This window comes from Haemaphysalis longicornis, unplaced genomic scaffold (genome assembly GCF_048455015.1).
Source record: "Haemaphysalis longicornis isolate Haplotype H1 unplaced genomic scaffold, Haemaphysalis longicornis Haplotype H1 scaffold_16, whole genome shotgun sequence".
Lineage (NCBI taxonomy): Eukaryota > Metazoa > Arthropoda > Arachnida > Ixodida > Ixodidae > Haemaphysalis > Haemaphysalis longicornis.
In genome coordinates this window covers 8,346,789-8,372,129 of record NW_027526266.1, presented here as the reverse complement: position 1 = coordinate 8,372,129, position 25,341 = coordinate 8,346,789, and the positions used below count along the sequence as shown (strand labels likewise).

The 25,341-nt window shown below is 43.7% G+C and overlaps 1 long non-coding RNA gene across 1 annotated transcript; it reads left to right on the top strand.

The window, feature by feature from the left end:
• The first annotated feature begins 3,271 nt into the window (after positions 1 to 3,271).
• Positions 3,272 to 23,452, top strand: LOC144166095 (uncharacterized). Its single transcript, XR_013321567.1, has 3 exons — positions 3,272 to 3,426; positions 12,106 to 12,157; positions 23,085 to 23,452. It is a non-coding gene; the product is annotated as an uncharacterized LOC144166095 (long non-coding RNA).
• The last annotated feature ends 1,889 nt before the right edge of the window (positions 23,453 to 25,341 follow it).

Sequence of the window (25,341 nt, the reverse complement as noted above, 5' to 3'; positions counted from 1 at the left end):
TCTTACGTATAAAGCCTCCATTGTCCAGTCCAGCGCCACAGGCGTCGTTGATGATGCGATAGTACTCACCGGGCAAAGGACGGCGTGATCATTTTAGGAGGTTCGTAAGCCGCGAAGATGGATTTCAAATGTGTCGAAAAAGGTCAGCACGAATGGGTGTCCGGCTCCTTTCGTCTTCTTCTGTAGCCGCCTCCGAGCTTTATCAACGGGTTCGTGGAAATGACGGCTTCATTCTTTCGCTCCAGAGGTAAGAAAGCGGTCGAAGATAAGGCAAATACGCTCGGAGTGGCTCACCTCTGGAATCCACTTGGTCCCGCGTTTCTTGTACCAAAAATGTAGAGAAAGAGACGAGCCACCAAAACCCGTTATGATGAGTGGTTTTATGGAACATGTTACTGATGATGATGATGATGGGCACGAGGGCGGCGAAGCGTCATCTTTTTCAGCACAGGGTGCTATGGGGAATCGCCGTAGCTAAGAAGACAAAGGCATAATGGTTAATGTGATGATATGAAATGGTTCTGCGCAAACTGAGCGAGGAAAGGTCATTCCTCATGAGATGGCGGCCAGAAGGCCGTCAGCCCTTGCGGCATCTTCGGCCAGCGGGACGATGCCTAATTCAGTCTCCTGGTTGGAGATGAGCGTCAGGGCTTCCCTTTGCTCCAGAGATGGTATCGCTATTGACTGTGATATGTGTCGTGAAGGCTAGGAACAGGCCAATACGATGTTCTGCAGGTTAGCTCGTACCAAACACCATATTCATGGCTATTTCTATAAGACTTGGTGTAGGCGGCTATAAGATACGGGATTAGGAAAGCTGTTGGACTAGCAGTGTCGCAACGCCAGAGATTGCCATCGTTGAGGATAGAGTGCGCAACAAGATAGTTCAGGAGGTCTAAGCTATAGTGAGCTGTTGGGGTATGATGTTGAAATTCTCGCTCTATCCCATGTATGAAGCAATTGCTAATCAAGATCGAGGCGGGCGCGGTAGGTGAAACCTTGGGGCGCTTCGTGAGCATGATCATTACCTGGCAATGACGAATGTACTGACTTCTATATAAGGAGTACCTTGGGGAGATTCGAAACACTGAAGAGATGAAAGTGGCGCAGCGCTTGTGGTAAAAATAAAGTCTAACGAAACATTCTAGTAGCTCTGTTTGAGTCAGTTGGAAAAATATTTGTAGCGAACATGGAGGCAATGGTAACCTGAATAATTGTTTCGTCACCCTTCTTTAGCCGACTTGTACAAACTGACCCACATACAGTAAAAACGCAGCTAATTAACTGTCACAATTGGCATAGCCGCGCGGTCTGGGTATTTTGCGGCGTTGACTGAGATCGCCCGTTCCTCCTCTCGACGGAGGCGATATCGACCAGCCGGCCTAGCTAGCCATCGAAGACTGTTTTCTCCGATGCATAATACGAATACGATGACAAGTACCCGATGTGAGGCCGCTAGGTGTATGTGGGAGTACCTTTTTTCTCATACCTGCAAGAGTAAGTAATCGGAAGTTGTTGAAGGACTTTGCGACTCGTTGCGCTAGTTGAGTGTTGTTTAGTCCACTGTTGTTTTCTCCTCCAGAAGCTTTTACCATATCTTGTGATTACCCCTTGCTTAAATGCCCAGTAGATAGGGTGACGCAAATTGCGACCTTCTGTTTGTACGCTTTCTTGGTGGCGCAGTTGAGATTATTATGTTTATCTTTTTTTGAGAGCCATAAATGACATGGCATACTTGATTAGGTGGATAATGAGTGCCTACAGAGGCTTTCCGAAATTTGTTCATTAAGACCATGATGCCCATGCGTGTCTCTACGACAGCGTATACGAAGACATGCCAAAATTACCAAGACGTAGAATCGCGCAATTCTTGTTCCAGAGATGAATGGCTGTCTCAACCCACACAATATAATCCCAAACCCAGTTCTGCGCCAGAAAGGTTGCTCAGAGTGAATCGCTAACACTAGTTTTTACATATTATTATAAGTACAGATTCAATGAACCCCACCATTGTCCCTGGAGAAGAAAACGTGTGACACCTGCATCTTACCCGCACTCTACTACTGGGCATAATCTTGGAGGCTCGCTAAGAAGGCTAAACTTAAACTGAGGGCCACTCAGCGAGCAATGGAAGGGAAGAGGAAAGGTATAATAATAAGGGACAAGAACAGAGCGCAGTCGGCAGGGCATGTAATGCGAAGGCATGATATTTGTTGGTCATTAAAAGTAACATATTGGATCCCTAGAGAGGCAAGTGTTGCAGGGAGCGGCAGTAAGTTATATGAGCAGATGAGATCAATAATTTTGCGGGGATAAATTGGTCGCTGTTAGCACAGGACAAGAATATTTGGAGATAAATGGGAGAGGCATTTTCTCTGCAGTGGGCGTAGGTAGGCTTTTGATGGTTATGACGATTATCGTGCAAAGTACGCATATAAACAACAACCACTACGGTATCTCAAATGACTAGAAATGTATTAGAATGTTTAGAAAAGTACATTTACCCTATTCACTTCCCTCTGGTTGTATATTGTAAACATTCAGCCTTACTGATGCCATATACCTAGTAACAAAGCAAATCCAAAAAGCGTACGTCCAAAATTTCAAGTCAAACAATTAGTAAATCAGTGAGGAATCTGCATTTATACACGAGGATAAACAGTTGCAAATGTTCGGAATTTTTAAGCCGGTGGTATTGAACTACGTCATTTTTGGGTGTAGCTTTAAACAGCTAGCATGGAGTTTAAGGAATAATTAAGCAGGGCCATGTTTCCTGTCCACATAAGGTCTTAGCCAAGGGAGAAATCATGTTCAAACGTACCAAAGAATATGCAGTTGAAAAGTTTAATACTAAAGCCATGGCGGTGTTCACAATTGTAAGCCATCCAATCTCAACTAAGATGAAGTGAGATCTGAATGTCAAAGTAGGATTTATTTTTCTCCAAACTGTCATGTCAAAGCCTATTTTTCTGTATCAAAGATTGACGTCATGCCTTAACCTTTAAAATATGGGAGCTCATGCAGTGGTCGGTACACTATAGAAGTGGTGTGCAATAAAGAGCTTGAGAGTTTTAAGCATCACAAATACAGGCTGTACGCTTATTTTTTTCATAAACCGTACGAGGTTAATACCACCTCATCCGGCGCAACCGATTTCTTGAATATCAAAAGTCAAACAAAAATTGTTGTTACACTTTACTGGGCATTAGGATAAAAACAAAATCATGAAGCCTCAAGCACGGTAAGGAAAGGACAAAAGCCGGCTTCTTAGGTTGTTTTAACACTTCATATATGCACCTGCCTGTTCCGCGAACATTGGCGAGTACTTCAATTTCGGTGGTCAATTTAGTTTGCAGACAAACTAAAGCCAGTGTTTTTGCATAAAATGAGGGTTCCTTACGTTGCTGGCTTTATTACCATATCAGTGTGAGTATATAGTGTAAAATGTGATCAAGTGTATAATATTGCGTGTATAAAATTCGCTAGAGCATGTCTTTACGCTGGCTCATATGGATTTTAATCTGTGGCTGTTAAGTTCATTTTAATACACTGTTCTCAAGTAAAATCCTTGTAATTGTTAAGTGGTAAATATTTTTATTGTTAGCTGTATTAATTTCCCAAATTGCTCACGGTTCTCAAAAAAAGAAAACGGTTTCTACTAGAGCGAAATTCGCGGGCTTCCTTGTGTTGGATACCTGCGATTCTAGGCCAAGTTACAGGAAACACAAAGCGCAATGTACCCCGTAAAGGTGAAACCTTCCGCAATCCTCAATTCCGGACCCGCAACAATAGCAACCCTAAACTTCACTCCAAGCAACATGGCACGCATATACACACTACGAATAATGAAGCTGCAAAAGCCTGCTACACAGCAAAGCAGGGTACACGTACGCTAGAGAATAATGTTGATGTTGTTTACCAGATTATATTATCATGTTGGAAAAGACACGTTGGGCAGAACGGACGTTGCAATACGAGCGCATAAGATATCATTGTGCGGCGGTTATGTAATTGTCGGAAGGACGATATTTGAAGGATCGCTGCATCAAAGCTGCTGCACGACAGAATTTGTATTCTTACGGATCTTGCCTAATTTTGGGATGCAACACAAAAGTGAAATCTTCTGAAATATTTGTATTGGCAACGAACAATAATGAACGAATGTGTCCCCCTTTTCTTGCCTCACAAGCAAAGTAAAACGATTATCTGGCAGCAGTTAAATTCCTCCTGAAAGCTGCAGTTTAAGTATATTTTGATGTTTTTCACGGGGTTTTATGTATGTCAATCGTTTTCGTCATTAACACGTCATTGTTTAACAAACATTGAGGGGAGATTTTTTTCTTGTGTCCTCGTGTTTTTGAACTTTTTACCGTGTCGGATATTACCGAGCGCGAGATTAACCGTTTTGATGTGACGTTGAGTTCAGTAATCTCTCTTCTGCTAAGGTTGTTTTTTACGGCCGTAATAACAGAATAGCGCCTATTACACGTTCTGGCGCAAAGATTTCTGTAGCCTACCTATTTATTCATGAAAAAAAAATTGTCAGCTCGCTGCAAAAGAAGTTGCAGGAGGATAGCGTTTTGGGTGACCCTAACAAAAATTCCTCGTAAAATCTTTGTGTCATCCACCCCTCACAGCCTTCGCTCTGCCTACCGACAAGTAATATTCTTTCATATGTCTTCATCTCACTCTTCCTTGCACACTTACTGACTTACTTACAGACCTACTTACTTATTTACTTACTTACTTACTCAATTGTACTATTCTATCCCTTTCCCTTTTACCATTCGATCCATTTCTGGTATGCTGCTCGCATTTATTTATCATTTTCTCTGTACTCTTCTATTCCTTTTTCCCCTTTTACTCCACCCCACGGTTATGTCGTCCACCCAACATCACACGTATATTGCCGTCTATCAAGAAACATTACCATTTCCTCAGGTTGCCCCCACTTTCCGTTACCTCGTGTTTTGGTTTTCTTCTACACTTGGTTTTACACTCACCTCTTCTTTCTGAGTATTTATCTAGAATATTTCCGATCTGCCTCTCCATTCCTACTCTTCTTCTGACAGCCCGGCTCTTCTATCTTCTTTGTAATTTCTCAAATATAATTTTCGCTGTTAGGTTTCCTCCCTCATTTTCTCTTCCTTACTTCGCCTGTTCTCCTAAATGTTTTTCTATATCTGTTCTAACATGTCCCCCTTCACCTCTTTAAGATCTTCTCTCCCTTCTTTGCTCTTGCCCTTACGTGGCAAGGTTCGTTTAACTGCATTTGTTCGTTTTCTCTCTGTTCCCTGTCCGCGTGTGCCACGTTTTCTTCTCTCATCTCCAGTCTGTATCATCTCTGCTCTCATGTTGCGTCGTTTGTCTGATATTCAATGCCAATGTTTTCCTAACAAGCTTAACCATCTCTTCTCATTCCAGCAGTTCCCTGCTCGTTCCCTGTTATCTGACGAGTCCTGTTTTGTCTACTTTCCATACGAATTTATGGAACCTCTCATCTTTCTTCGTACTTCGCTCACCCCCTTCGCGTCGCCTGCTCAACCATTCACTCGTCTTCTAGAGTAGTCTTCCCATTACGAATCGCTGCCCCACGAGTCGGCTAGACGTAACCTCCTCATAGTAGAGCGCGTTCACTAGTGAAATCTTTTGTTGGCTCCAGTGAGAGCAATGGGGCCAGGATATTACTGTCCGGAAGCCAAATAAAAATTTACGCTTGAAAAAAGAAAGTTCGTGCCGTTCCACTCTGTGAAGAAGGATGACCGGCAAAGCTGCACGTCCACCACGGAGTGCACAAGAAAAACAGGTGTGTTTGTAATTTATGACTGAGCCTGATTTCTAGCCAATTACCTGAATGAAATTTCGAAAGACCAGAGTTTTATCCCAGCGGACAAACGCAGTGCCATCTCCTTCCCTCCTGCGTCGTAGGCGCCTTACTCTTTGTGTAACACGCCAACCGAGTCCACTCGACCACTGAGGACACTGGACCGCCTCATTGGGCTGTTTCACGCCCACGTTTAAAGCTAACGCCAATACAACAGTCATTTCATCAGTAAGAGCATAAACCTATAGCTGCGCGTGCCCGTCGCCCCTCCCTCCCCTCCGAACCCGTGCACGCATAAACCGGCAACCGCTCATGAGCGGGTACATTAGTGAAAGACACAGTCGAAAACGTCGCTCTGAAAGCCCTTTAAGCTGAACAAGTTATATTGGCCCATGTGGGGGTTCCCCGAAGGCCAGATGGATCATTCGGAAGAGATTGGCGGCTACTCGACCAGCTAGAGCTTGAGGCGGCAACAGCAGTGGCAGCGGCTTTCCGCTGTTCCCGCGTCCTGTCACGCTTCGGCTGCGATGGACACTTCTTTAGTTTCCCCTATTCTTCCTCCTAGTGAACGACATGCATCCGTCCAATAGCAAGTTCACGGCTCAAAGGCCGGTATATTTATTCTAGCGGACACCAAGGTAGGTGTCCTTTTCGCAGCCCAGTCGTAGGCATGTTATTGTCTGTGTAACACACCAACCCAGACCCACACCACTCGATTACAGAGGGCAGCTGACAGGGCACGTTGAGCCATTGGACTTCAAATTATAAATCTCCCACCACCACAGCAGGTATGTCATCGGTAGCGGAATTAAGCAATGCTTTGTGTGCATGCCCCCTCCCGCCCAACCCCTGCACTCCTAAACCGGCAGTGGGGGATGACCGGAAAATTAGGCGTGAAATACGCCGGCGAATTGATAGGGAAAGGCATTATATGCGGCCAGAATAAGATGTATTGTTATGCTCCTGTTAGAAGAACTATGACCAGCTGACCAACGGCGGCCACCGACGCAACAATATCTCTAGGAATGGCTTTCATGCTTAGCAACAATTATGACCTCAGGCCGTCATTCCAATGAGAGAAATTGCGTTCACTTCGCTAGAACCCGCTGCTTGTGGGCGAAGTGAACGTGAGGAAGCAACGGCTGCGGATACATTCATGGAGGCGGCGGTGGCGGCGGTTTTCAGGCGTTTTTACACCCATTTGGACAGGTGTCGATTCTCCACAATTATGTGATAACGGCCCTACGGCCACCGTCAGCTGACTGCGCAACTTGTGAAAGAGGGGATGGTGGTGGTGAGAAGGCAAGTGAATCCCATTTACTCCCATTTAATCCCATTTACAGTAAATGGGATTCACTGGAATCAGAAGAGGGGGGTACGACATATCCTGGTTCACATTACAAAATGTGAAGCAATCGGGGCCTGTGCTACAGCAAAATGTAGATGCTAAGGCAACATCAGAACACGCTATTCATACATAGATACATAGATGTAACATTATTAAGACAAGGGCTGGCTCAGAGGCCCATAAGGATGGCAGGGCGGGACAGGAGGGGGTAAAATTAAGTAAGGCTCGGAATGTCAGCCTCGCGTGCGAAGTCCCAGATGGAACGCAGGACTCGGGCTGCGTGCGTGTGCTGTGGTGGCGAGATCCAGTACTCGTACGTCGGAAGTATGCGGCGATGGCGCGCGCGCATAGCCTCAGGTCCGAGACACTTTCCGAAGTCCTTAAAAGATTGATTGGGCAAAGCGTTAATTCCTCGATTGGAAATTTGGGTGCACAGTCGAGCTTTGCATTTGGGTACACAGTCGAGCTTTGCAGGTCATCCTTTTTCCCATAGTGAAAGCGCGCTTATTTTGTTTCACGTTTAGTTCCCTTCTACATTCTAAGCAGTACGTATGCACTTCATCAATATTTTGTTGAGTTCAATCTCATTATAATAACGCTGACTTTATAAAACAATTAACGGTCGTCTGCAAGAAATGGAATTCGAAAATTAGGGGCAGTTACCGTCTCCATACTCATAATATAAAACAAACAAAGAAGTTTACTAGGAACACCATATTGGGGCACCCCCGTAATCACAGGAATACGCGAAACGGCGCTACGTTAACGTTGAAAAGCTGTTGGCGTCGAGAAAAAGGTTTTGTAGGCGCGGAGGCGGCCGCGCAGGTTGCGTAACACGCAAATAAAACAAATCGAGTTAACTTCCGCGACCTGATGACCGCTTTGATTCCATTCTCTGGTCACCGCGTTGCTGTTCCGATAGTTTGAGAAGGTAAATAAGGTCGCTATGCGCATTTTTGGTAATGTTACAACTAAAAGCCGCAATGTAAACAACCAGGCCTGCTTATGTTCTATAGGCTTCCAATCAGGGCGGACGCGTGTGCACGAAGCTGCGCCAATTTTCACATTTATTTGGGGAAATCGGCCACCTACATCTAATCGTTCGCAATTCTTTTTTCCCTTTTTCATCAAGTTCTAACGCACCTTTGTACCAAATTTGAACCGGTTAGCTCCAATAGTTTCAGAGATATAAACATGTTGTTTTTCTCGGAGCAGAGGCAGCCGGGCCCACTCAGTAACCGCATGGCAGCGACCAAGAAAATGCTCCAAATTGGGCGAATTTTGAAAGCAACTAGGAGAAACCTAGCCATCGGCGAGGACAGGATGTATACACTCCGCCATGAGCAGGGAAGCATTACGGACAATTTCGACGTGATAATAAAGGTAGCTAAACAATCCTACTTCAGGCTGTACACCAATGACGTTAGACGTGGAGAAACTACGAAGAGCGCAAGCTCAACTTGCGATGTCTCACTAGTAACTAAAGAGAAAAATAAAAAGGTTCTCAAAGATATGAAAATTCGTGACGACGGCACAGCCGTAGATCGTTTGGACGGGGGAGGAGAAATTGTACAGAAAAAGCGTGCCATATTATTTTCGGAATGCTCGAAGACTCAAGAAGTGCCTGTCGTTCGGAGAAACGCCCGTATAATTCTGAAAGTTTGATCCATAGAACGTGAGTTCCCAAGGGCCTCACGAATTACAGAACCATCAGCCTAGTCTCACTTTATAAGCTGTTTACCAAAGTTATACTTGTCCGAATAGGTGGCAGCATGAACCCCGAACAACTTAGAGGGCAGGCTGGCTTTACGAAATTGTACTCAATCTTGGATAACCTCCATGCCGTAAACCAAGTGATAGAAAAAGTTGTGGAGTACACCAAACCTCTTCACACTACGTTTATAGATTACGAGAAAGCGTTTGATTCGGCACTCACCGAAGCGCTTTTGGAAGCACTAAACGCCCAGGGAATAGAGGAAACTTATATAACATTTCCAGAAGAAAGATATAAGGGATGCACTGGCAGGATAACAGTTTCGGATTCTAAAGGGCGCCAGACCGGGAGAAAACCATCAGTCCAAAACTACTGAGAGCATGTCTACAGGGGTTGTTTGGAAAGCGTGATTGGAAAAGCATGGAAATAAAGACAAACAGAGAATACTTGAAGCATCTGAATCTTTTGGACAACATACTATTACTGAGTGATGCTGCAGAACACCTGCAAACATGCATGAGGACCTACAATCACAAAGCATGATCGTGGGTCTTAAGGTAAATATGAATAAATCTGAAGTAAGCTAGGATAAGCATGCTGAAAACATCCTCTTCAGCTTAGTAAACGAAACGCTAGAAGAAGTAAAAAATAAAACTACCTCAGATAGGTGGTTAGTTCTGACCCCAGCCACTAGTGAGAAATCCGGCGAGAATATCTATGGGCTGGGAACACTGGACAAGCTCTCACGAATGATGAAAAATAAGCTACCTCTGCCAGACAAACGTAAAATCAACAACCAGTGCATACTTTCTATGAACATACCGAGCTAAAATTTGGTGTCTTGCTAAGAACTAAAACGCCAAATGAGGTCGGCTCAAGGCGTCATCGAATGAATATTGTCAGGTGTTACACTCAGCCACAGGAAACGTGCTACCTTGGTCAGAGAGCAAACTAGAATCGACGTTATCATAGGTCAAATAAAGAAAAAAGTAATAGTCTCAGGCTGGCCATGTTGGGAGACGAACCGACAATTGGTGGGCCATTAGGGTAGCAGAATGGATACCAAGAGATGGGTATAGACGATGAGGAACACCAATAACACGATCAAGGGATGAAAAACGCTACTTCTTTCGTAAACTGCGTACCGGGGCACCGCATGACAGTATTTGGTTGGTGGTCGATGGGAAAGGCCTTCGTCCTTCAGTGGACCTTAGTAGGCTGATGAAGTTGAGTATGATGGCGGTGGTCTCATAGGCAGGCTGCCATCTAGAAAACAAAATTGCCCGGAATGTGAATATTTTTCTTGTTAATATTTGTCAAGCTGCAGCTTGACGAATGCCTTTTTAAAATGTCGAACTACAGCATCAATGTTGCCAATGTTATCATGACACGCAGCAAAAGAATGAATTATTGTTACGAATTGAATTCATTTGAAAAACCTTTTTTAAAGTTGTGTTGACAATTTCCTAATCTAGCATTCTCCTCTAGAGATCCAAGAATCTGTTCAGAAATAATGTGTTCAGTTCTCTTGAAGAACTGAGTCGTTAAAACTCATACTCAAACTGACCCAGAGCTTTTTTCTTTTTAGTTACACTAACACTGAAGTGGCGTGATTTTTTCGGAATCAAAATGTTATAGAATACCAATACAAACTAAAATGAGTTATGACACAGAAACGCAGAAATCGCTAGAGCCTAAGCTTCTGATAAGTCATCCTTTGATGTTTCACATAATTGAATACACTTTATCGGTAGCCACTATTGGACGTGAAATTAAAGCTATTTCTACATGCAGGGTATTGCTAGTGATTTGTATTTTCGTGTTATTTTGTGCATATCAGTTACTCTAGTCTCGTTTCCTTTGCAACAAGTGAAGATTACACGGCGCTTTTACTTCAATTTTATTTTTTCTTTATTGTTTATTCTTCTATTAAGCAAAAAAACCTCTACCTCTATTCCTCTATATATATTTGTAGTATGTGGTATTTTTATAGACATTTCTTACGGGGCAGTGTATATATGTATACTTGTATTTTATGTAGGTATTAAAGCATGAATTCTTGTTTTAGTTCCTGTCGGTGGCGTAATCTGGTGCTAGGCGCCTAGTTCAGCGGGGCCATTAGAGTGGCCTTTTGCCTCAACGCCACGTCGATTTTCGATTGTCCAAAGTTGAATAAAAAAGCTACCTGAAAATAATTCTGAAAGATGTAGCGGTCACCTTTAAAAATAGAACTATCTGTGGAATCATGCAGTGAATTGATATCTTCATTGACCAGGAAGTGCAAAATGTTCCGTCTAAAAACCTACCATCCAGTTCAGCATATCTACATAGGAAGACGTTTCGAAATATTGTCAACACCAGATCAGGCTTTCATTTGAATTAACAGCATGGATACTACGCATAAACAAGAAACAAAATCACGATGGTAAGACAGCGTTTTATCCTGAGGGAAGGATCAGTGAATACGTTCCCTCTTGATAAAACACACTCTAAAAATGACAATTAAAACGTTGAGCGATAATTGCATGCTCACTAATTATTTCGCCGTTGAGTTCCGTTTCCCTCACAGCTGGGCATTTTCTAAATAACTAATTTCAAAACTTTCAGGGTCATTTTTTATGATGTTTTGTAGGAGCGTACAAAAGTAGTAATCCTTTGATGAGTGCGTGTTTTTGCCATGTGTTTTTCGCGCTTCTATGACGTGAGACGGTGCATGCTTTTTAAATATTTGCTGTTCGCGTTTAGATGAATGCTGCTTCGTGTTATAAAAGGTGTTCACTTATATTTTTTTACTTGCTCGGTATGGAGGTATCAATGCAGTAATGCACATGCCATTAAAGCCATCCTATGTTCGGCATACGTAATCACCGTGAATTTTAGCGAGCCATATTCAGAGATGTTCAAGCACAGATTTAACGGTAATGCGGGAGCAGTCTTGGAAACCCCGTCTCCTCCCCTTTAGTTAGTGGCTTAATTTAGAAAGTTCCGTCCAAATGTAGTATTTAGGATTTTATATTGTTTGTATATGAGGTTGAAAGAAGGGCAGACTGGGGAGCCAACTGTGGAGTTTTCAAGAAAGCAACCAGCCATAAATTTCGGCATTAAAAGTGTTACTGCCGCAAATAATGGAAGTCAGTGCAGAAAAATCAGAAGCATGTTTTCAAAAAATACGCAGTAGTTGAGCAACCTGTGCTAACACACCTTCGGCTCTTTCTATAGGAACGTCATGGTGGTATCCGCCTTATATTTTTACATTCCATGTTACCAAAGTGTAAGTATCCCGATCTACTAAACATCGTTCCGTTGATCAATGAATATACGCCGTCAGCGATGTTCCGTTTAGGGTACCTGCAATAAAATGCGAGTCAATGTTTTCTCCCCTAAATGAGCAACATATACTTCACGTCCACGTCTAGGTTAAACAGTGTCTTCTACAGACACCCTATGCTAACAAGAATTGTTGGTCACCTGCATTACCATTGCAATTCAGTATCTTACTTTGCGCACAAGCACCTTGTTTTTATGTCGGCCCCTCTTCCGGGGGGGGGGGGGGGGGGATTCTTAAGTGAAACCTTTTTAGCACGAAATATTTGTAAATGCTTTTGGCAAAAAATCCAGCATACATAGCATACAAAACATGATCGATTACTTGAAACATTCTTGCTGGCTTCCTCCTGGCTGAGCTAGCTCCTGGCTGGAAAGACACCAGCTGGCCCCTGGAGGACTATTTTGCGTCGGTGTTTTCTGTCCAGGCACGTGCACTTCATCTCGGTAGCCCCCGTATGCGTAAATGAAGAGGAGGCGTGCAAAGAGGGGCAAGCGCGGCAGGCTCAACGACATTCAGCAGCCTGCGTATAGATGACCAATTAAACGAACAGGGTAACGGCCACCAAGTCTTGCAACGTCACATGGCCGTGCTGAGTATAAGGCTACAATTAGGCGAATAGAAAGTGCCAAAATACGTCCTGCCCAATTTTTATCTTTGTTTATGAGAAGAAGGCGTGAGGATGGTGACTCATTGTGAACGAAATATATTATTTAAAAGGGTGATAATAATGTTGTGAGAACGGGCGCCCGTTCTACCATTGGCCAGTAATGCTTTCGGAATCAGTTTACCGGAAGCAGGGCATAGTGGTCCTGGAAATTCAACTGTTTTTATTTCGACGAAGTGTATTGTTGCCGTGCAAAACATTTTACTTCAAGGAATACTCAAAGGAATTTCCCAAGCTGCTTTGTTTGTTTGCACTGCCTAGGCTGGCTCAAATTAACACACTTTTCATCGTTTATCCGGTCGATAAGGCGGTATTTATTTTATAAAGCTATGAAAGAGACAAAAACCATGCACGATTTTGGGAGGCCAAACAAAATAAAGCACTGACGTCAATACCAGGTGGTACTTGATTAAACAGTGTCTAAAATTCAAATTCAAACCACGTTTGCTTTCTGTAATGTGAAATAGCATGCTGGCATCCGATGTTACCGTTGTCTGGGCCTTCTTGATGTCTCCGTAATAGGCACGCTGCGCTTCTGCCATGTTTTCAGCTGTAAATTGCGTCAGGTAAGGCTACAAACCACGGCTTGGAATAGCTAAAATCCCTATGTGAGGCGGACGCAGTGGAGTAACACCCTTAGCGTCACCGGAGATGCTCAAATGCGATGCTATTTTCGCCTACTTTTGGAGCTCGCCCAGGCGTGCTTGCACAGTAAGAGGCGTGTTCGCATCACGCCTAGGGTCGGCTAATTCGGGGCTGAGCTCGCTGGCTGCGACTGCTTTCGGAAACAACGAAGCCAACGAGCACACGGCAGGCCGTCAGTTTCGGTCTTCACGCACTCAGCGAACTTATTCTTGGGGAAATGAACATTACAGCGCAAACATTTTTACCCTGTTTAGAAAATATTGCTCAAAAACAAATTATTCAACTTCAAAAAAATATACGCTAACGCGGATTCAAACTTGTGACCTGCACAATAACCCACCCCGTGGTCCGAGCCACTCGGAAAAAAGCGAGCTCCGCCGGCGCGGAAATATAACGTCTGTAATGAATAACCAGTTTCCATTTTTTGAGCTTAAGCATAGTGACTATTTCTTGAATTGTGTCCGTGCAGTTAGTGTCAACCAAATTTCCACCAATATCTTATCGCTAGCGGCATGCATTTCCTATGTTAAAAAGCGTTGGCATAAGTACGGCCGTGCTGCTGACCGGCCTGCTAGTTGACTAAGCGGAAATAGTGATTAACCGCACCTTGGGTTCACGCAGTACAATAGAAGTGTTGGTTTATGTTAATTCCTTAGTACCAATGATAAATTCGCTGATTCTTCTGCCGCTGTCAATTGGCCTTAAATTTTTCTACTAGCGTACAGTAGTCCATAGACTTAGCTGGAGCATTACATCTGGTATTAGCAGGGTATATCTCAAAAGTTGCTATTAAAAACTGTTTATTCGAAAAACTGTTTATTCGAAGAACTTATGAGTCCCAAAACAGACGACTGGGCGAGTTGGTACATTGTCTTGCTTGGTAACAGCGCAAAGAAAACAGGACACAAAAGGAAGAAGAAACGGACACAGCGCTGTGTCCGTTTCTTCTTTCTTTTGTGTCCTGTTTTATTTGCGCTGTTACCAAGCAAGATTATGAGTCCCCTTAAAGGAGCCATGAAGAGAAAACAAAAGTTTGTTTTATTCGAAAGATTAGTCATAGTACCCCAAGCGCTTTCCCGGAAGCAAATGATGCTTTATTCACTGAGAAATAGGGCAATTTAAGCCAAAATTTTAAATCTCCAGCTAAAATTGAACATTCCGTGACGTGTACAATGACGTCATAGAGCCGGTCCATGAAACAGATACTTAGTATGTCGACTCCATATAACACCCACACGCGGGAGTCGATCGAGACGGCGGCCATTTTAAAAATACTAGTAAAACCTAGTGCACCCGCAGCCCTAGTCATGGAATCGCCTGATCCGGAGAACAAAACTCTCGCCGAGGAGCTCGGGCTTGCATTTAACAACCTCACACCACTAAAACGCTCACTGCTTCTAAGTGCACGAGCGGCAAGAGTTGTGGGATACGCGGTGGACGGGAAAGCGACCATTCCGCGATAGCCATAACAGACGAACGCCCAGCCGTCGGCACCGCTGCCTCGTCAGCCCCGTCGCGAAGGACGAATATAGACTGGTACGTATGTGCCGTATTTTGATTACGGTTAATAATAGATCAATTTCAGTAGCAGTATCGCTTATGCCAGTTGGCCGGTGTCGTGTATGGAAAGCCGTTCGCGCGAGCTCTCTGCTTCGACCAGAAAGATACGAGCGTCAATGCGCGGTGTTTACGGCATTTTTTCCCCAAGGTCGGAGCGATTTGACGAAGTCGGCGACGAGCGCCAGCATGTCCCAGGAGTGAGCTAACGTATAGGTCCCTGCCGTAATCACTTCCTCGGAAATGAAGCGAGCACACTCGTACTTACTTTAGCTCTCTTTCTCCTCCGTTTGCAAAGTTCACAAAACGTAGCCACTTGCTTCGCCTAGGTTCGTCGTTGGGCAGCACATGAAAGGAGACCTCCTCACCGGCGGGGATGTCGCACTCCCTCGACGATTTGCCCTTACTACATGGGCATTTCAAAACGCAGCAACGAAATTTTATTGTAAAGTACTCCAACAAACTGAAGTTTTCAGTGGTTGTAAACTGGAAACGAGCTCGTAACCACAGCAGCAAGCCAACACCATTCGAAACTTACGCGACGACTGGCACTATCTCGTCGCTTCTTGCTGTTCCTTACTCCCCTCGTTTCTATTTTTACCTTTGCTGGTTGGCGATATGATTGCCAACCTCCTGTGATGAAATTACGATACGAAGCAAGGTCGCGGCTGTGCGTGCTGGAACGGTTCGTTTGGCCCCGAAGAGCCTCGAACCCGAAAATTCCTCTGCGCGACGGCGAGATGTCGAGCTCGGCCGGCGCTAGTTTCGTACGCATTGGCGCACACGCTTGCGTGTTCGTTCGGACCTTCAACCGTTTACTCCACCGTTCGTTGTCATAAAAAGAATGTGCAGTATGTTTCACGGGCATTTAGCTCGCTATGCAAACTGTAAGCGCTGCCTAACATGCGTTTGCTTTTGCCGGCCTCCGCCAATCGCAGAGCATTCCCAAGTGACATCACAGGTTCTGTTGCGGAAAATGAGCTGGTGGGTCGCATGGTCATTTCCTTTTTTCCTAATTATGTAGCTTATTTCAGCGAAGTTTGCGTTATAAGTGGTGTCGTTGTGGTTCTAACGAGGCAATCGTTCGAATGAACCAAACTTGTGTTTTCTCTTCATGGCTCCTTTAAACATGACAGAAATACAGTAGTTCTGACTAATTACCCTATACCAAAGCAGGAGGAGGCGATAATTTGGAAAATCCTGCTGCAGGTAATGCCGTGGACGACTGTAGCAGCCAGTGAAGCGTTGTGTGTGCCTGTGTGCTCTTGTGTGAAGGGACTTGGACTAGCAGCTTGATAAGGTCGATAAACAAAGTAAACTATATTTTTTCAGGCGCAAACGTCTCGTGGTTCAGTTTCAACTGGGAGAAGTAATTGCGACGGCCCCGGCCAGCCGAATAAAAGCTAGGGCGGCCGATTTTACGGAGGGTCAGCGAGCCGAGCAGCAGCGCAGTCAAGCCAAAGCCATCTCGTTCTGAACTCATAGGAAACGTCAAAGGAAGTCGGCAAGGTTGATGCAGAGAGAAGGAGATCATTTTCAAATTGATATTTCTGTCGAATGAAGTCGCGGAAATGCAGCTGGAGTTGTCGAAACATGCTTTCAGACTAACGTAAAAGTTGCACAATGATTCCGCCATGTTTACAAATCATAGCAGTGTTCCTTTAAACTTTTCTATAGTGGAACAGCTACTGAAATTGTGTTACAGAAACATCTACATAGATGAAGCTCAGAATATTGAATTCAGTTTCTTTAGTGAAGCAAACAATTTTTCCATACTGATGACGTCCTAAATTATACCGTAAGCTGCAGCGGGGAAACTAACACGGTAGCTTTATAACAAAGATTGTACTAGCAAAATCTATCATGTATGCAGGAAAAAAAACGAATGCTATTGATTTTGGCTGAATGATATTCTCATGTGGGGGACCTATTGTCAGGGGATGGGCCGGGAACTCTGCATGGTGACTGGTCTACCCTGAACAACGATGACGTGACGAAGAATCTGCTTGCCGGGCGCAGCCATCGCAGGCTCCGTTATGGCGCCTGTTGATAGACCTTAGAAGTAGTGACAACTGGGCTAGTTGATAATGCATATGGGACATCTTGAAGGTAACGCACTAAACACGGACATTAGGAAAAGAAAAGTACAAACCACAGCGGTGACGTACAACTGATTTTTATTAGAACAGACGCACAGATCTTTTGATGCCCAGTGTTGCTCAGGAGCAACAACCAAAACAAGATTTTTTTCTCTCTCGCATTTTATGGTTTTTTCAACACTTAACACCATCTACTGACAGACAAAGGATCCCGATTCTTCAAACATTAGAGACGAGAGATCAGCATGTTCTTCCATGTGCTAAAAAGTATTGTTTACACGTGGCAACTGGCGTCGGGCCCGGGTGGCTCAATGGGCTGGTGACTGGTAAGCGAAATTGCGCAATTACGTTGTTATTACCAGTGATAGCAACACAAACTTTACGTTATTATCTTCCCTTCAACCATAAATCGTGCTCATGAAGGTAGCTTTCTTCTTCAAGTGATATATGGGTAGCCTGTGGCCAGTGTTTTCCACTACCCAGTGTGTCCTAGTGTGTGTCCTAATGAATCAATTTTTTTTCGGACTTCGTATTTGTGACGTTGGATGCATTTTTAGATAATAAAACCCTTCTCACACGGCTACGCAAAATAATAAAGTTTTTTACATCAAAGGGTTAAATACTTCAACCTAAACCCATGTGACCACACATCATACATACGTCACATTCCAGCGTATCATTTAGAAAATATGACAGGCATGAATCAACCTGTGTTGGTGAAGGCGCGGGTTAGATTTACGTTCTAGAGCGATGTAAAAACTCAAACTCACTCACTCTGGCGCTTTAGTGTGCCTTTAATGCATTTACGTAGAAGTCAGTTTGAGTTTTTAAATCGCTCTGGAACGTAAATAAAAGACGCGCGCTCATCCACACAGGTTTTTTTTTCATGCCTGTCATGTTTTGGAAATGAGTTCACTGCACTCAAAGAAATTGAAGGAATTTTCATGCAAAACCGACAACTTTAAAAATTCGTTCTTCCCTCGTAGTGTACGCGAGTGGAATCGGCTTAAAGCTGACGTTGTAGAATGTAGGACGGTCGAAGCATTCATGAATGCTTTGAAAAAATAACATCTTGTGTACATTTCCCCTCTATATCAAGATATACAACAGAAGTTGTATGTCTTGTATTCTTTGCCTCAAGTTGTAACTTGACGACCAATGTGTGCAGTTGTGCTTTGTGGCTCCCTTGTATGTTTTCCTGGTTTCCCCCCACAGACAGTTTTTTGCTCACTTTGTCGCGTTCTGTTAGGATGAAATTGCTACTGAAAAGATGCCTCGTATCTTATCGATACTAATAGGTTGTTACCTCAGTGCAAATCTTTTCGCGCATGCGTGCATCAGGTTGTATTAACGCTTTTCTTTTTTTGGGTGCCTTCTTTTTGTCTTTTATATTGTGCCTACAATAATGCCACTACACATAAACCTTTCCCAGGCATATTGCCACATTCTTGCTCCTTTTACTTCTTCATGTCGCGTCTTTTTCCGTCTATTTTATTCTTTTTCTTACCGCCCCCTCTTGCCAAGGACCTTGTACCAGAGGTCGGCAGTACCATGTAAATAATAATAAATACGCTTGAAGGGGACGTATGTAGGATGTGTGGTCACATGGGTTTAGGCGAAGTATTTAACTGTGTGTCTGTTGTAATAAAAATCAGTTGTGAGTCAGCGCTGTGGTTTGTCGTTTTCTTTCCCTAGTGTCCGTGTTTAAGTGCGCTACATTCAAGATGTCTCATATGTAAATAGAACGCCTTATCTTGTAAATACATCGCGTCATCTTCCACCATAGTTCATGCCGTCCCGTCTGCGTCCACGCGAAGATACATTTGATGTATATTTACTAGTGCGCCACAGGTGGGAACGTATTCGTCATGTAAATACCAGAAAAGAAACCTTGTATTGTGGAAGCAAAGCTAGCTGTTAAAATGATACACACTGCAGGGCTATAAGGACCAAGCAGCTCGACGGGTGGAGCCCCCTTTGCGCTTCCCTCTTGTCTAAAGTTGCGCAGTGCGTTCGAATATTCATCCTGCCGTTAATTTGTCCACTTTGCCTCGTTGCCTTCGATGTTTATTTGTTATGCTGGGTGAGTATATTCAGGAATGCAAAATCTAGAAAGACAAGTTGCATGGTCGGCTGCGCTAAGAGCTACGGGTGCTCTTGAAGAGTTTCAAACCCGATTCCTGTCTATCGGTTTCCGTCAGGATTTTCCGCAGTACAAGAAAGGCTCGGCAACTCGATACGGTTTGTCCGAACAAGCAGGCATATACTCACGCGCTTGATGGCTTTGTGGTCCTGGAAACTCTATGGCATTTTACAAATTTTTGTCATGCAGCATGAAGCTTTGTGGCTTCTGATCCCAGGCACGGGATCCTGGGATCAGAAGCGCCCTCCTGCGCCTGTACTCTGTAACCTATCGGGAAATTGCGAAATGCAACAGGCGAAGCTACTACCACGCCTTCTTCCACTTTGCACACGTAAAAGCCGGCACGGATAGGCTACCAAGAGCGTTAAAAGTTAACATCAGTGTGAATAAAAACGTCAATTTTGGCATGATGCTTGAAAAGTATTGACAGAGTACCTAAATGAGAACAGCACAGCCCTCTTAAGTTTTTTTATAGTGTACAGGATGCATTCCTCTGGCATTGGGATGCTGAGCCCCAGGACGCGAGGTAGATTCCGGGCCTTGGCGGCCGCTTTTCTAGTAGAGGTGAAAAGCGGAAACACTCGTGCATCATTGATTTCGGCGCTCGTTAAAGATCCCTAGGAGGTCAAAATTAATCCGGAGTCCTCCACTACCGCACGCTCCATCGCCTGCGCAGCTTCGACGCATTAAACACCACAATCAATCAATCAATCAATCAATCAATCAATCAATCAATCAATCAATCAATCAATCAATCAATCAATCAATCAATCAATCGATCAATCGATCAATCGATCAATCAATCAATAAACCAATCAATCAATCGATCAATCGATCAATCAATCAATCAATCAACCAATCAGTCAATCGATCAAACAATCAAACAATGAATCACACCTTAATGGCGGGTTTGCACGACCACTTAGCTGCAATGATGTTCCTGGATGCAACAATCTGCATACAGGCAATTATACAGCATATAAAATTTGCTTTGTGCATTACGAAGGTCACACTGCGTAATTAATTTCCAATTCCACCTTGACATCAAATCTTCGCGCATTGAGAATTGGGCGTTGCTCGACATACTTCGGTATAAACATACTGATTGCGGGCGTAGCCCGCCTTCTGCACTGGCGCATTACGTGAACGTGACGTGCCTCGTCAAGGGTGTCTCCTTTTGCAAATTTATCCACACTAAAAATACCCCTTTGACTATTTAGGCTTTGCGAGCAGCAACGCCTTCCACTGCCAAGCTTTTCTCCTGAGGCGACGCTGATTGCTAAAGCAGTGGTAGCGCCCAGCTAGGGACGCCCGGTCTATAGGCCCACTTTGAGTATGTAGACCGAAACTAATCACAACCATGTGCATTCGCAGGCTGTCCCCGGTATAGCTTACCGCCTCCGTCACCTTTCCAAAACTACTGCTAACTTGACGCCTGGAAGGAGTGTTCTTGGGGTGAAATAATTATTGTTCGCCGCAATAAAAAACTTTTTTTATCCCTGGTTAAAAAACTCTCTGAGTTTTTTAGTATTATATCCCTTGTTAAAAAAAAAAAGCGGGCTATTTTAGTCCGTATTTTGCATCAGTGATTCCTTCTATGAGTAGACAGAAAATACTCAACAACGTGCGAGTCCCAGCTAGTTGGTAATCCATTATACGAATCTTAAGCCCGAAAATCAAAACGGCTTGAAAGCACCGCTATAATTACAGGCTACTGCCGTGAAACACATTTCTAGTATATGCCGAGTCTTTGTAACCCTCCCACTATTGTTGGTCTTTTTTTCAGTTGGTTCAATGTACCAGCAAATATTTTATTTTAGATTGTGCCCTAATCTCAAAGTGACCTGTCCTGGCACGTTTTAGTCACACAGGAGCTCCTTATCAAATATATTTTTGGTAATAGTTCTGCGCAGTTACGTCATATAAAATATATTATGCTGTTTTAAGTGTAGAAAGACGAATTATATACTTATTATTGCTATCCTGATATTTTGTGTCGTGTGTTCTGTGGCAAAAAAGCACTTCATGCCAGTGTGTACTCGGACAAGTCGATCCATTTTGCCATGCCTGATCAGTTTCGCACTTTCAGCCTTTCCTAAATTCAAACCTTTTGTTTTTTGGCTAGTGTTTGGAACCAGTAATTTGTAAGTACTAAAAATTTTGCAACACTAAATACGGGCTTTATAAAGGCTAGGAAGCAAAGCGTTACGACACTTACTGCAGTGATTAAAAATGCGAAAATATGAATGACCAATAATGTAGTAGTGAGGTGACCATTCTCGCATTTTGCCCCCCATGGGTGAAGAATATATTGTTTGCTAATCACCCAAAATTACGGAGTGGCTTTGACTCCGGTTATGTTTCAAAATTAGAAGGTATCCGAGGAAACATTTTATTTGCGTTTTTAATACTAAGAGACTCGAAAGCGTCCAATGATTATTCTTGGAAATTTTTCATATTAGGCTAAGCCCTGAAATGGCGCTTTTGTTAGGGCGGTATTTGCGGTAGCTTTTTTGAATGAAAAGCAAGAAAACGGTCGTACAGTTTTCGCAATCGTCCTGAACAATTTCTTATTTCACTTACCGGTGACTTTTGGGTGGTGCTTTTCTTGCTGTTTAGTTTGTGTTCAAAATGTTGTTATTCTTTACAATAAAAATACCTCAATTGAGCATACTGTATGTTTCGTCATTTAAATGTTTGTTCACTTGCCTTGCATCTACTTAAAGTATCCAAAAAATAAGTTTTCTGTATTTCTGGCGACGCATCGCTGCGTTTATCGCCTCATAATTTCAGTGCAGACACGTGGAAGAACCTGGAGTGCGACAAGACTGCTGTTACCGTTGTCGAATGTACTTACATATATTTCAGAGCAAAACCTCCACTCCGCCATGTCTCGAAAGAGTATTAATCGGGTCGCAACGATCTTGACATTTAGGAGCGCAAGCATGGCAAGTGTGACTTCACGAAACGTGCTCCACAGGAGAGAGACGTCGCAGTTCCTATCGTTGGAAGCTTGGCCGCATCGCTACCACGCAACTAGGCGAAAAATGTCTCTGTCGCCGGCAATTGGTCGCTGAGTCTCGCCATAGATTGCACACCCTTCGCACATGCGCTTCAGTGCAACTCACTGAACCTTATTGTCCAGCAGATAGGGGCACAACGGGCATTGAAATCTTAAGCAAGAACATTTCACCTATAGAAGGTTTTCCAGTGAGAGTTTGCTCATGGTGTTAAAATAAACAAATGGAGCGCCAAAAAGACGGGCAGAATGAAGGCACGTAGACAGGACAAGCTTTATGTAAGGCCAATCACAAATCCTCAAATAGACCGGGAAGAGGAGTGATGGAAAATATTTTTGTCCACAAAACGCAAATTAACATCTTGCCACAAATAACTCCGTGTACTCGAAGAAGCCCCGCGTTGGTCAGAAAGTAAAAAAAGATAGTTCGTGAATACTTGTCACGCCCAAACGCCTTCTTCGTCGTAATTTTTGAGCTCCAATTTTTCTTTAGGCACTCCAACAAACATTAGACGCTATTCCATAACATTCACACAAACCTAACAGACGAATTATTGCGCTTACGGTAAAAACGTTACTTCTCTTAAACTCGTATTTGCAGCATTGCACAAACTAGACCTTGCCCACTTTGGTGAGTTTGTAGCAACTTCCTTGTGTTTTGCGCAAATGGAGATTATTACTGAAGAGAATAACCAGTCGGGTAAAAACAACTGAATTTATGACTTCATTTTTTAACTTTTCAGTGCTCAACGCGGGCCTTGCATTCTAGGCCCTGCAGCCCACCATGCGTATGCATGAAGAAACCCCAGAGCTACTGGTCCCACGATGGCGTCTGTGAACCAAGGTCACAAATAGATACTAAAACTACCAGCACAAAAACTACAGCGAGGCCTAACAAAGTAGTCACTACGACTGCCAGTTCAGTAGAACCCAGCACTGTAACCGAAAATGTTGTCCAAGGATGTTAGAAGTTCCATTGTAGAGCTTTGATAAATTTGGCGACGTGGTGTGTAGATCTGTGCTTTGCAAAAAAAAAAGCTTTACAACCAATTTCGACATCATGGTGGCCCTTCATCAAAAATTCAATAAAATGTATTGATACAACCGTTTTGGAAGCAGTAGCATAATTTTGGGGGCAATTTGGTAAGGTTGAATAAAAAATCAGCAATCCTTACAAGTTCCATCTTTGACACTGGCGTAGCACCTACTTCAATATATAAAAACCAGGCAGTTATACTACGATTAGGGAATAAACTTACAGGTATTCATTTTTCACAGCACCCCGGAAATGCCACGGGTATGCTTGATTGCTGCGTCTGCAGTATTGGGTATTTTGAAACGCCATTTTCATCATAACCTGCCAATCAGCAAAAACATTTGTCATCTTAAGAAAGCGGTGCTATAGTTTCCTCGCGACCTAGCAATTACAGAAGAAAAAACAATTACCAAAGGGACGCCCTTCAATATGGTGATTGTGCAGACTGCGTAGAATACAAAATACGCTAAGCCAAAGCTTCAAACTGACATATGGGGCATACAAGGAGGGGAGCAGTCATTCGTCAGTACCTATCTTTTTGTTTGTTTTCAGATTTGCCAGGAGCGGAGTCAGTCAAATCATACAGACAATCGAGCATTCGTGTGTTCTGGCAAGAGCCTCCGCCCGACAAAATTTTTTCACATAAAAAGTGCTCTTATCGTTCATCCTTCATGTGATGCGTTTAATTATATTGTTCTCAAACGAGGTTCATCATTTTTGGGGAAATTATAGTTTAAACTATGCATGACGACCCTACACAAGAGCATTCCTGACTTGGTGGCTAACCGCGTCATTAAAGTTGTTTGCTACTTTATTTACATTTTGATATTTACAGCGAAGCTCTTACCCTTTTGTTGGGTGGCTTTTTCTCTGCCGGAGTCTCAGAAAAGAATGGTTGAAGTAGGCTGTGATGTTTTCGGCGGGATCCTTGGATCTTGGGGGTGTCTCGAGATCTTTAAGTGAGACGGACCATGGGTGAAATTTGTCAAAACGGTTTATCTCACAGCAAACTGAAGGGCGGTTTAGGGAAACAAACAGTCTCACAGTTCCTGGCAGGAGGGCACAGACTTGGCTGGTGAGGCCAGGGGCGACCGAGAGCAGGCAGCGTAACTGCAGCGGAACATCAGCAGCCAGCGACAGCTACGGTTCTGCAGACGCACCTGAAGTGCAGAAACTCAGGATTAGGTCATTGCTCCATTCCCGCTTCCGGTATTCGTTGAGTGACGTAGTCGTCGGCCTAAAACACTCGGAGTCCTGTCAACTGACGCAGTGTTCTCGTCGCTCGGTCCGGTCCGCGGAGCGGAATTTGCGACATCCGCACTCTTCCTCTCTGCTCGAGATCTTCTACCTCGTATCTTCATCCTCTTCCCAAGTTCTTCTCTGGCTGTCTTATTTGTGATCTTCAGCGCCTTTTTCTGTGTGGTATGTCACAGTTTTTTTTTGTATTCATCTTTATTTTTCTGTTACAAAACGGTCTTTCTTCATGTCGCCACTGCTGCTTCTTGTCCTCGGCGGCATGGCCATCGGTTTCATCACACTATCCCTCACACAAGAAAGTTGCATGAGAGGAAGCAAGCACACTTTCAAAAGAAAGAAAGAATAAGTATATAAATATACCTGAGAGGGCAAAACCACATACGGTCACGCAAAACACTGTCATCTCTCAGTCATTACGAAGTGCAAAAACTAAAATGTACCAGTACAAGCGGAAGATGCCGTGGATAAGTTGAACAGGTGCGAGCATACGATTCCGTTGTCAGAACAGCTTTTTCATTACAGGCTTGATCTTCACAACTTCCTTTCTTCAGTACTTCCAACAAAGCTGGCCAGGAAGCTCCTGGCATCGCGAACTCATCCGTACCCGTCGGTCTTCTCGGTTCCGCGGGTTCTCGGGATATATTTTTGTCTATTATAGAACCACTGTAGAGCAGTACAGTTCTTATGTTCTTCCGAATTTGGTTTTT